Genomic DNA, 13,090 nt, shown 5'->3' on the forward strand with positions numbered 1-13,090 from the left:
TTGACCGTCACAAAACTGCCTTTTGTATTCCAAATGCGCACTATCGGTGGAAAGTAATGCATTTGGTCTCAAAGTAGCACCTTCACTTTTTCAAAAGGCCATGATCAAAATCTTTGAGCCCATACTCCATCATGCACTTATCTACATCGATGGTGTGCTCTTATTTTCTAAACATCATGACTCCCATCAAGATTTACTTTCCTACTTTCTCAAGATAGTGGACTCACATGACATTATGCTTTTTGACAAAAAGAGCATCTTAGGCCAGGAATTTGTAGAATTTCTTGGAATGGTCATTAAAGATGGTCATTATCATCCTAGTCTACACATTGCTCAAGAACTGGTCCATTTTCCTAATGAACACTTGTCCAAAAAACAAATTCAGCAATTTCTAGGCATTGTGAATTATCTTCGGGATTTCTTCCCTCATGTGACAATCCACACCAGCCAGCTATCAAAAATGCTTAAGAAATCTGCTCCATCATGGGGTCCCTCTCAGACTGCTGCAGTTCAACATCTAAAGAAGATTACCCAGCATCCTTTTCCACTAAAGATTCCCATTGAAGGACAGTGCATTCTCCAAATAGATGCAAGTGATGAGTACTGGGGTGCAGTACTTTTAGAAAAGCTTGATGGAAAAGAAGCTTACTGTGCTCATGCCAGTGGTCAGTTTAAAGAATCGGAAAAACACTATCACGTAATCTACAAGGAGATGTTAGTCATAAAATATGGAATTCAAAAGTTTAAATTTCATCTCATTGGCCATAATTTTCTTATCAGATTAGACAACTCCTCTTTTCCAAAAATTCTTAATTTAAAAAACAAAATACTTCCAGATAAACAACTTCTCTGTCTTAAGACATGGTTTTCCAAATATGCTTTTTCAGTCCAGCATATTAAGGGAGATCAAAATCTCATTCCTAATATGCTATCCAGGCCTCCATCTTCAGCCCCTCTTACTCTCATATCCTCCTCTGTTACAATACCAGTGATCTTCATGAATTCTCCTTTGCCAAACTCAGCCTTTACAAGGAAATCTTTCCCTTGTAATCTCACGTTTTCCAGTCCCTATCAAATCCAAGACTTTGCTAAGAAATTTTTTTTTTGGTACTTCATGAACATATATCATGCTCAGTCATATGGTTTTCCTAGTTTTCACCCTGATTACCTTTTTCTCACAGGACTTACCATTGACCCCTCCAAAAATATTACAGAAGATAAACTGTGGTACCTATGGTGCCTCACTGTTTCATATGCTACTAAGCTTATCTTCCCTGTACATACAATATTCAGACATCTCACTGACCCAACCAGAGCCCATTCTTTGTTATGGACTCTCTTGGTGGAGAAAAAAACTCAGCCTTATCATAAATCACCATCACCTCAATCTTCTCCCTGATCAAGAAGGTGAACAATTCACCTCAATCTTCATTGTCCATCGTCCCTACTTTCAACACCCTGTCACTAAAATCTTCTGGACACAGGACCAAGCCTATGAGTGGAAAACCATCCCTCATAGTTTTCCCCTGACACGTGACCCTAACCTTGTTTCTACCCTGAAAAACTACCTCCTTGAACTAAACCATGTTCGGCCCACACCAACCAGCATTCAACATACCTCCTTTGGTCCATATCATGAATTTATGGCTGCAAAAAAAATCCCCGTGTTGCTTCTGCTTGATCCTTTTTATAATGCTTCAATTGTGGCTTTTTTAAATCCTTGCATGGAAAGAATTAAATCCAAAGCCCAAAACCGCCACTTTCATGCTTCAATTAATAAGCCAATAATGATTTGGCCATGATTTCCTAAAGCCAAAAGGCTTTATTCTCTTTCCTTTCACGTGCTGGCCACTTTTGGTTTGCAATCTTTGTTTTCCAATTTTGCTTTCATGTGATGGCTTGGCTTGTTAATTGGCTTGGCTCCCTTTTTAACTTCCATTTTCTAATTTTAGCTCCATGTGCAACATTAATTTTGCTTGGCCCATACAAGCTTTAATTAGAGAATATTCTTTATTTTCTAATTCCTTCCAATTCTTGATCTCTTGTGCACTTTTGACTCTCAATCTTCAATCAAATTTCTTTCCTGAATGCTCCGATTTAATTTCTCTTTAATTCCAGAATATACCTAAAATAACAAAATAAATAAAATTAAGATAAAAATTAACACAATAAAATATAATTTACTAAATTAAAAATTAACTAAAATAACTAGAATATTTAAGACCAAAACAAGAAAAAGATGGAGAAATTAATAGCAAAATATATGGAAAATATACACTTATCGCCTCACTAATGCCACTAATGCCATTAATGCCTAATTTTAATGCTATAATCTCATATTTAATTATGCAACATTTTGTTTAGTGTCTTTTGGCTTCTTCAAACTTTATAAACATTAAGTATTTAAGATTTGTTATGTTTGGATTTTTTTTTATTATTTAACCAACATCCTCTTTAGAAATATTCTTGTGTTTTTTATTTTTTGACTTATTTGAACTTTAGTATTGTGTGCTTCATGGAATACTCTTTTCTTCATTAGTTGAACAATGATAAAGATAGTTGGATGATAAGGGTTAGCCTTTGTAGGATGTGAGAGTTTGTTAATACCAAGAAGAATGGACAATTGATTAGTGCGAACATGATTTTTATTGATGAAAAGGTTGTATAAAAAATTCATTCTCCCATTGTTTTCTCCAATTTTTTTCCCAATTTTTTTACACTTAATGTAGCATTTTTTTTCATAGGAAAATCTAATGCATGCAACAATCAGGAAAAATTTAGTGATAAGGTTTAGGTACATGTTGAGTGATGGTTATTTGTACAGTGTCAAGAATTTGAAAGTTGTTTCAACTACAAGAGAGTATAGACCACTTTCAAATAAGTATAAGGTTATTTTCTTCCTTATAACTTTGCTTATGAGGTTAGAAGAAGGAACTGTTAAGATTCCGATCAATGAATTCCAATTCATATCTCCGAATTTGATTGATATACGTGTGAATGATAACCCAATCCTCTCAGGTATTTTTTTAACTATTAATGTTTGTTAATCTTTAAGTGTATATTAGAAATTATTGATCCTTATGTTTTAACATGTTTATGTTATTTTATTGATCCATAATATTACAGATGTTGTCAGAAGTTATGTGGTGTGGGTGATGAGATTAAGGATAAAACTATCACAAGCACATAGGATGAGGGATATTAAGATCCTATTCAAGTTCCCGTCATACCCGTTACAAGAGCTCGAGCAAAGAAATTCAAAGAAGCGTTTAATGGTTTGATTCAAGCAACTTGGTCTCAATCAAATTCATGGAGGCCCGTTGAAGGAATCGCATATGATAAATGCATGATTCAGGCTCTTGAAGTTTCCAAATAGTCACTTCCATGAAATAGGGAGTTGGCTTGCACATTATGGTGGGAAAATATATTATTTTTTTTCAAATACTTTCATGTTTCTTGAGGAGGCTATTAGGGAAACAAATCAGTTATTTCTATTTTAATCGCCTAGTTTCTATTTAATTGATGTAAGGCATTTAAGCCAATTAAGATCCTGATTTGATTTAGATTTTTTCCTATTTACTTAGATTAGGATTCTGATTTGGTTTAAATTCTTTCCTATTTACTTATATTATGATTATGATTTGATTTAGATTCTTTCCTATTAGGGAAGATTTAGATTCAGATTTGATTTTTGGGTTATGATTTATTTCCAAAAATTCTTGTAACCAACCTTATATAAAGTACTCGTTTTCAATAAAGATATAAAGAAGTTTTTTTTATGCAATTGGTGAGAGAGTTAATTGTCTTTGGGTCTTTATGAACTCTTTGAACTTATCGGATTTCCGTGGCGTTCAAACTCTTGACTTATCAATCAGACCATCCATAGCTGGTTGTGGCGTCTTCACATACCAAGGTTCGTGCTTTCAATAAGCATTGGGTCGAGGTTCCATTACATTCTTGGTTTACATTCGATCTTGGAAACTAAATTGATTAGGGTCGCGTCAGTTCTTGACGGGGTTCGTATCATTTGGTATTAGAGCTTAGGCTCCAAGGTCAGATCCATCTATCTTTATTGTTTTTCATTCTTGTTTGAATTTTTCATCTTGTTCTAGTATCTATAAATAAATAAAAAGAGGAATAGTGTCGTGTGAATAGTATTTTTAAGCTTTCCTTTTAAAATCAATTTTGCATCTTTGTGGTTTAATTCTCCTTAAATCTACAAGTTTTACCTATTCTTTTTCCTTAAAAAAAAAAAAAGAAACTCCAATCTCCTCTTAAAATCTTTCATTTTTTTTCTTTCATTATTTGTGTCTTGGAAGTCCACAATAAGTTTTACCCCATCGGTGAAAATTTTGCCCAAAATCAAAACTTGACTTTCGTACACGTTGCCTTCTTACTCTTGAAATTAAATTCTCCTTAGTTATCATCTTTTTGAATTGCTGCTGAAATCCTAATATTGGTTTGATTAGTTTGATAAGAACAGAGTGAGGATTACTAAAAGTGGAAAAAGGCAAGAGAGTGTGAGCGTATTAGAGGGTAAAAGCCAAATGAGTCATTTTTCTTGAGTGAAACCCGTAAGGGAGTGAGGTGAGGTCCTTCTACATTATTTCCAATGTTCTTTTGCAGATAATAGCTATGTCTCACAACCTAAAACGAAACACAAATGAAGAGGATCAATCTGCAACTACTCAGAATTTACAAATTCAAGCATTGATGGGAGAGATGAGAAGGATGATGAAGGCTGAATTAGAGCTCATCCATGAGCGTTTGGATCAGGTGGAGAACACACGTGCAGGGCAGCCACAACCCGTTCCCCAAACACATAGGAGAGAAAGAGCTCCAACTAAAGGAGAGATTGATAACTATTATAGGGATGAGTATGATGAAGGAGAGGACTCAATGGGTGGCTATAAGAGAGATAGACAAGGTAGGAGAGCTAGGAATATAGATGATGGATTGAGTGGCATAAAGATGAAGATTCCATCTTTTCAAGGAAAATCTGACCCAAAAGCATACCTTGAATGGGAGAAGAAAATGGAGTTCATATTTGACTGCCACAATTATTCAAAGGAAAAAAAAGTAAAATTGGTTGGGATTGAGTTTTCTAACTATGCTATTACTTGGTGGGATCAGCTTGTTATAAGCAGGAGGCGAAATAGGGAACGTCCAATTGAGACATGGGATGAAATGAAATCATTGATGAGAAGGCATTTTGTACCTAACCACTATTATCGAGACTTGTACCAAAAATTACAACGTCTTACACAAGGTAGCCGAACCGTTGAGGATTATTATAAAGAAATGGAGATTGCCATTATTGGAGCAAATATGGAGGAGGATAGAGAAGCTACCATGGCACGATTCTTAAATGGACTTAATCGGGAGATTGCAGATAAGGTTGAGTTGCAACATTATGTGGAGATTGAGGAGATAGTCAACAACATCAAGATTGAGCAGCGACTCAAGAGGAGGGGTAACACTCGTGCAGCCATAGCTCGAGTTCTACTCCTTGGAAGCCGAGCTATGTGAAACGAGACGAGAGGCCACAAGCATCTACTACACTTAAGCTAAGATTCGAGCCCTCCAAGCACAATACACAAGGTAACACCGTGACTCTTGCCATTAGGAATCGTGACATTAAGTGTTTTAAATGTCAAGGCAGGGGGCATATTGCAAGTGAATGTGCGAATAAAAGAGTTATGGTATTGCGGGACGATGGTGAGATTGTAACTGAAGATGAGACAGAAGAGAATGAGATACCACCATTAGAGGATGTCGAAGATGAAGAGTATATAGCCCTTGGGGAATTGACTTCAGTAGTGAGCTTTGAGTGTGCAAGTAAAGGAAGACGAAGTAGTGCAACGGGAAAACATTTTACATACTAGGTGGTACGTTCAAGACAAAGTATGTAGTATGATTATTGATGGAGGAAGTTGTACTAATGTTGCTAGTACTATCATGGTAGAGAAGTTAGGGCTTTCGACACTTAAACACCCACGGCCATACAAACTACAGTGGTTAAATGACAGTGGAGAGGTGAAAGTGAACAAGCAGGTACTAGTGACTGTTCGGATTGGCAAGTATGAAGATAAGGTGCTTTGTGATGTAGTGCTAATGCAGACTGGACACTTGTTACTGGGCAACCTTGGCAATTCGACAGACGTGTGAAACATGATAGCTTCACCAACAAATATTCATTTGTATTTAATCAACGCAACATCACTCTTGTTCCATTGACACCAAAGCAGGTTTATGGAAACCAAGTGAGCCTACAGAGAGAGAGAAAAAGAGATTGAAATTCAAAAAGAGGCTGAGGAAAATGTGAGAGAAAAACAAAAAAAAATACGGCCATTGAGGAAAATTAGATGGAAAACAAAAGAATTTCTACGCGAGAGCCAGTGAGATAAAAAAAGCGTTGTTCTTACACCAGCCGATGATTGTACTTTTGTACAATGAGGCATTTTTAAACACTAACGAATTTGACCATACTTTGCCTAATTCTATTACTTTTCTTTTGCAGGAGTATGAGGATGTCTTTCCTGAGGAAACACTACATGGTTTACCTCTAATCCGAGGGATTGAGCATCAGATTGATTTGGTGCCCGGTGCAGCCATTCCAAATAGACCAGCCTATAGGAGCAATCCGGAGGAGACCAAGGAACTTCAAAGGCAGATTAATGAATTAATGGAAAAATGATACATGAGAGAAAGCATGAGTCCATGTGCAGTTCCCGTTTTATTAGTTCCTAAGAAGGATGGGACGTGGAGGATGTTTGTTGATTGTCGAGCCATCAACAATATAACAATAAAGTATCGACATCCCATTCCTAGGCTAGATGACATGCTTGATGAATTACATGGGTCTTGTGTATTTTCCAAAATTGATTTGAAAAATGGATATCATCATATTAGAATGAAAGAAGGAGATGAATGGAAAACTGCTTTTAAAACAAAATATGGTTTGCATGAATGGTTAGTCATGCCTTTTGGTCTGACTAATGCCCCGAGCACTTTTATGAGACTTATGAATCATGTCTTGCGAGCTTTTATTGGCAAGTTTGTTATTGTTTATTTTGATGATATCCTCATTTATAGTAAAAACATAAACGATCATGTAGTGCATTTGAAATCTATTTTAGATGTGCTTAGAAAATAAAAGTTGTTTGCTAACCTGAAGAAGTGTGCTTTTTGCACCGACAAACTTGTGTTTCTAGGATTTGTTGTGAGTGCACAGGGTATACAGGTTAATGAGGAAAAGGTACGTGCAATCCAAGAGTGGTCGAGTCCCACAAGTGTAAGTAATGTGAGAAGCTTTCATGGGCTTGCTAGTTTCTATCGATGATTTGTGAAACACTTTAGCACATTAGCCGCACCGCTTATTGAAGTAATAAAAAAAGATGTTGGATTCAAGTGGGGAGAAGTGCAAGAGAAGGCATTTCAAATAATCAAGCAAAAGCTGACCAAGGCTCCTTTATTGTCTTTGCCTAACTTTAATAAAACATTTGAAATTGAATGCGATGCCTCATGTATTGGTATTGGCGCAGTCCTAATGCAGAAAGGATAACCAATTGCTTACTTTAGTGAAAAGTTGAGTGGGGTAGCCTTAAACTACCCTACTTACGATAAGGAGTTGTATGCATTGGTTCAAGCGTTAAAAACGTGGCAGCACTACCTATGGCCTAAGGAGTTCGTGATTCACACCAATCATGAGTCCTTGAAACACCTTAAAGGCCAACACAAGTTGAACAAGAGACATGCTTGATGGGTAGAATTCATTGAGACATTTCCATATGTCATTCGTTTCAAGCAAGGTAAGGAAAACATTGTTGCAGATGCGCTTTCCCGCAGGTATGTCTTAATCTCAACACTTAATGCTAAACTACTTGGTTTTGAACATATTAGGGAATTGTATGCTAATGACCATGATTTTAGTGTTGAATACCAAGCTTGTGAAAAGACCGTAGTCGGTAAATACTTTAGGCATGATGGCTATTTATTTTAGGAGAATAAACTGTGTGTGCCTAACTGTTCTTTGAGAGATTTGTTAGTAAGAGAATCCCATGGAGGAGCGTTAATGGGGCATTTAGGAGTTGTAAAGACTCTAGCAGTTTTACAGGAACACTTCTATTGGCCACATATGAAACGAGATGTTGAAAAACTTTGTGGTAGACGTGTTACTTGTAGGCAAGCCAAATCGAAAGTGCAACCTTATGGCTTATACACCCTTTGCCAATACCTAGTGCACCTTGGACTGATATTTCGATGGATTTTGTACTAGGTTTACTGAGGTCTAGACAAGGGAAAGACTCAATTTTTGTGGTTGTAGATAGATTTTCAAAGATGGCACATTTTATTCCATGTCACAAAACAGATGATGCTTCTAATGTTGCTGACCTATTCTTTAGGGAGATTGTGAGGTTGCATGGTATGACTAGGACAATTGTTTCTGATAGGGATGCTAAGTTTTTAAGTTGCTTTTGGAAAACCTTATGGGTTAAGTTAGAAACTAAGTTGTTGTTTTCAACTACTTGTCACCCTCAAACTGATGGTCAAACAGAAGTTGTGAATAGAACTTTATCTACTTTATTGCGAGCTATCATTAAAAAGAACATCAAAACTTGGGAAGATTGTTTACCACTTGTTGAGTTTGCTTATAATCGTTCCGTTCATTCTGCTACTAAGTATTCACCGTTTGAAATTGTTTATGGTTTTTATCCTTTAATCCCATTGGATTTAACTCCATTACCTGTTTCTGAGCATGTTAACTTAGACGGCAAGAAAAAGGCTGAAATTGTTAAACAGATACATGGGAGGACGAAGTTCAACATTGAGTGGAGAATTGAGCAATATGCTAAACAAGCGAACAAATGGCGACATAAGCTAGTCTTTGAACCCGGCAATTGGGTGTGGTTACACATGCGCAAGGAACGATTTTCGGAACGAAGGGACTCTAAGTTATTACCTCGAGTGGATGGCCCATTCCAAGTTTTGGAACGGATCAATGACAATGCATACAAACTGGATTTGCCTGGTGAGTACAATGTAAGTGCTACTTTTAATGTTTCTGATTTGAGTTCTTTTGATGTTGGTGATGATTTGAGGACAAATCCTCTTCAAGAGGAGGGGAATGATGAGATTAAGGATAAAACTATCACAAGCACATGGGATAAGGCATATTCAGATCCTATTCAAGTTCCCGTTAGACCCGTTACAAGAGCTCGAGTAAAGAAATTCAAAGAAGCGCTTAATGGATTGATTCAAGCAACTTGGGCTCAATCAAATTCGTGGACGCCCGTTGAAGGAATCACACATTAGGCTCTTGAAGTTTCCAAATAGTCACTTCCATGAAATAGGGAGTTGGCTTACACATTATGGCGGGAAAATATATTATTTTCCTTTTTCAGATACTTTCCCGTTTCTTGAGGAGGCTATTAGGGAAACAAATCAGTTATTTCTATTTTAATCACCTAGTTTCCATTTAATTGATGTAAGGCATTTAAGCCAATAAGGATCCTGATTTGATTTAGATTCTTCCGTATTTACTTCGATTAGGATTCTGATTTGGTTTAAATTCTTTCCTATTTACTTACATTAGGATTATGATTTAATTTAGATTCTTTCCTATTAGGGAATATTTAAATTTAGATTTGATTTTTGGGTTAGGATTTATTTCCAAAAATTCTTGTAACCAACCTTATATAAAGTACTCGTATTCAATAAACATATAAAGAAGTTTTTTTTTATGCAATTGGTGAGAGAGTTAATTCTCTTTGGCTCTTTACGAACTCTTTGAACTTATCTGATTTCCATGGCGTTCAAACTCTTGACTTATCAATCAGACCATCAATAGCTGGTTGTGGCGTCTTCACATACCAAGGTTCATGCTTTCAATAAGCATTGGGTCTAGGTTCCATTCCATTCCTGGTTTAGATTCGATCTTGAAAACTAAATTGATTAGGGTCGCGTCAGTTCTTAACGGGGTTTGTATCAGTGGGTGATATTAAGATCGTTGGAGCTGGTTAGAAAAAAAGAGATATAAAAGTTCTAATAGATTTGCTAGTTGAATATAATTTGGAACTTATCAACAACTACAAAATGTATAAGGTCTGTACACTTACAATATACACATTAATATATATTTTTAAAGTTAACAAAAAAATAATTAACTTTCATAAATAACATTAGTTTTATAAGGCTGCCTTATCTTTAGAAAAAAAAAATCAATTCATATTTTTTATCAGTTTCATCAAGTGCAAAGTAAGAAAAAAGAATAATACTAAATTTTTTTTTCAAAGCCGAGCGAATGGCAGTTCTATTTCCTAGTATATATATAAAGCTGGGACTAAAAGAACTGATGTGGCATCATTATTTCTCATCTTTTTATATTCTCTATTATCTAATATATTCATCACTATTCCTCATCTTTTTATATTTTTTATTATCTAATATATTCAACAATATGTAACCATTAAAATTATTAATTATAAGCCTTAGAAACATGCATTTCTTTTATTATGCTAGCAATTAAACCTTCGTAGCTTAAAATACATTAATAACTAATTAATATAGGAAGGAATGCTCATTCATATTCCCTCAACAATATATAAAGTTTGGACTAAAAGAGTTGATGTGGCATCACTATTCCTCATCTTTTTGTATTCTCTATTATCTAATATATTCAACAATATGTAACCATTAAAATAATTAATTATAAGCGTTAGAAACATTCATTTCTTTTATTATGCCAGCAATTCAACATTTGTGGCTTAAAATACATCAATCAACATGGGAAGGAAGACTCCTTCATTTTCCCTTAGCAATGCCTCTATCAGGGCCTAATTAATATAGGAAAGAAGGCTTCTTCATCTCCCCTTAACAATGCCACTACCAAGGCATAATTTTAATGTCATAATCCTATATTTAATTATGCAACATTTTGTTTAGTGCCTTTTGACTTCTTTAAACACTAAGTATTTAAGATTTGTTATGTTTGAATTTTTTTTTTATTCTTTAACCAACATCCTCTTTAGAAAGATTCTTGTGTTTTTATTGTTTGACTTATTTGAATTTTTAGTATTGTGTGCTTCATGGAATACTATTTTCTTCATGAGTTGAACAATGATGAAGATAGTTGGACGATAAGGGTTAAGTTTTGTAGGATGTAGGAGTCTGTTAATACCAAGAAGAATGAAAAATTTATTAGTGTGGACATGATTTTTATTGATGAAAATGTTGTATAAAAAATTCCTTCTCCTATTGTTTTCTCTAATTATCTTTTTTTCCCCAATTGTTTCACTTAAGTTAGCTTTTTTTTCATAGGAAAATCTAATGCATGCAACAATCAGGAAAAATTAGTGACAAGATTTAGTCACATGTTGAGTGATGGTTCTTTGTACAGTGTCAAGAATTTGAAAGTTGTTTCAACTACAAGCAAGTACAAACCACTTTAAAATCAATATAAAATTATTTTCTTGGTTATAACTTTGATTAAGAGATTAGAAGAAGGAATTGTTAAGATTTCAATCAATGGATTCCAATTCGTATCTCCGAATTTAATTGATTTGTGCGTGAATGATAACACAATCCTCTCAGGTATTTATTTTAATTATTAATGTTTGTTAATCTTTAAGTGTATATTAGAAATTATCGATCCTTATATTTTAACATTTATGTTATTTTTCCATATGATATTAGAGATGTTGTCGAAAGTTTACGTGGTGTTGGTGATATTGAGATCGTTGGAGCTGGTTGGAAAAAAAGAGATATAAAAGTTCTAATAGATTAGTAAGTTGAATATAATCAAGAAAACTATGATTATATATATTTTTAGTTATTGTTTTATCATAAGAATTGATTGACAGTTTGACTTCACTAATCTTATTAGTTATTACCTAATTTTAATTTTTTTTTCAATGAATACATCCAATATTTGTTTGAAGAAACACCGTTGAAAATACAATGAAAAATGGTATAGGCCTTAGAAATTATTCAACGTATTCACAAGAAAAAATGATAATACTAAATTTATTTTTCAAAGCCACGCGAAGCACGGTTCTATTTCTTAGTTAGATATAAATGTTGAGATTCTTATTCTCTATCATTGTTGTTTTAACTTTTATCAAATAGATGGCAACGTGTTGGGTGTCTAAGATATTTTATTGTATTTATGTGGACTTTCAATTATTGAATTATTTATTAATATATTTTTAAAGGGATTTATTTATTAAATTTGAAAAGTAGAGGTGGAAAACATCTAGTCCCTAATCACTTTTACATCAATACAGTGAAAATAAGGCTGCGTATCGAGAACATAAAGCCACCATCTTTCTTTGACTACACGAGCATCTCAAAGACAAAAAAGGCGATTGCCACATGCAAATAATAGATTACAAAGGGTTATTTCTCCATTTTAACTATTATTATTATTACATTAAAATCTCAATGAATTTATATTTTTTTATTAAATAATATATTTTTTAAATCTCGAATTGGTAACGTACTAAATTATAAGTCATTTAATTAATATTTACTTAATTAATAAATATTTTTAATATATTAATTTATTGAGTTTATATATACAATACTACACATAAATTTTCATAATTAAATTTTATTAAAAAAATCGACGGAATATAAAGAGACATCCAGACTTATCGGTATTATAGATAAAAGAGACATATATAAATTAAAACACAAAATAAATTCATGTGTGCTTATATACCGATTTTGCAATTTTTAAAACCATTGTAATAAGGCAGTGGCTACGGTGGAGCTGTCCCACTGTAGAGCACTGATGATAACTATTAGATAATAGCAATAAGTACATATTTAATATTTATTTATATGATCATACGGTCATTATTAATGTTTCACTGTATAGTAGTTCCAACATAACTGGACCTAACAAGACAACTTTCAAATCATCTTTGATTTTTGTATAATTTGTTCAATAATCAAGGATCTCTTACCAAGTCATCATGTTAGTATTGGAAACATTAAGATTCAAAAGATAAGCATATAGATTAGTAGATTACTCGTAATCAAAGGGTAATTTAAAAATAACACAAAGAATGCCTCAATCTTACTCAAG

The 13,090-nt window shown here is 34.0% G+C and overlaps 1 pseudogene; it reads left to right on the top strand.

Moving 5' to 3' along the window:
- The first annotated feature begins 235 nt into the window (after window positions 1-235).
- LOC102608883 (uncharacterized) lies at window positions 236-9,613 on the top strand (annotated as a pseudogene).
- The last annotated feature ends 3,477 nt before the right edge of the window (window positions 9,614-13,090 follow it).

This window comes from Citrus sinensis, chromosome 9 (assembly GCF_022201045.2).
Source record: "Citrus sinensis cultivar Valencia sweet orange chromosome 9, DVS_A1.0, whole genome shotgun sequence".
Classification (NCBI taxonomy): Eukaryota; Viridiplantae; Streptophyta; class Magnoliopsida; order Sapindales; family Rutaceae; genus Citrus; species Citrus sinensis.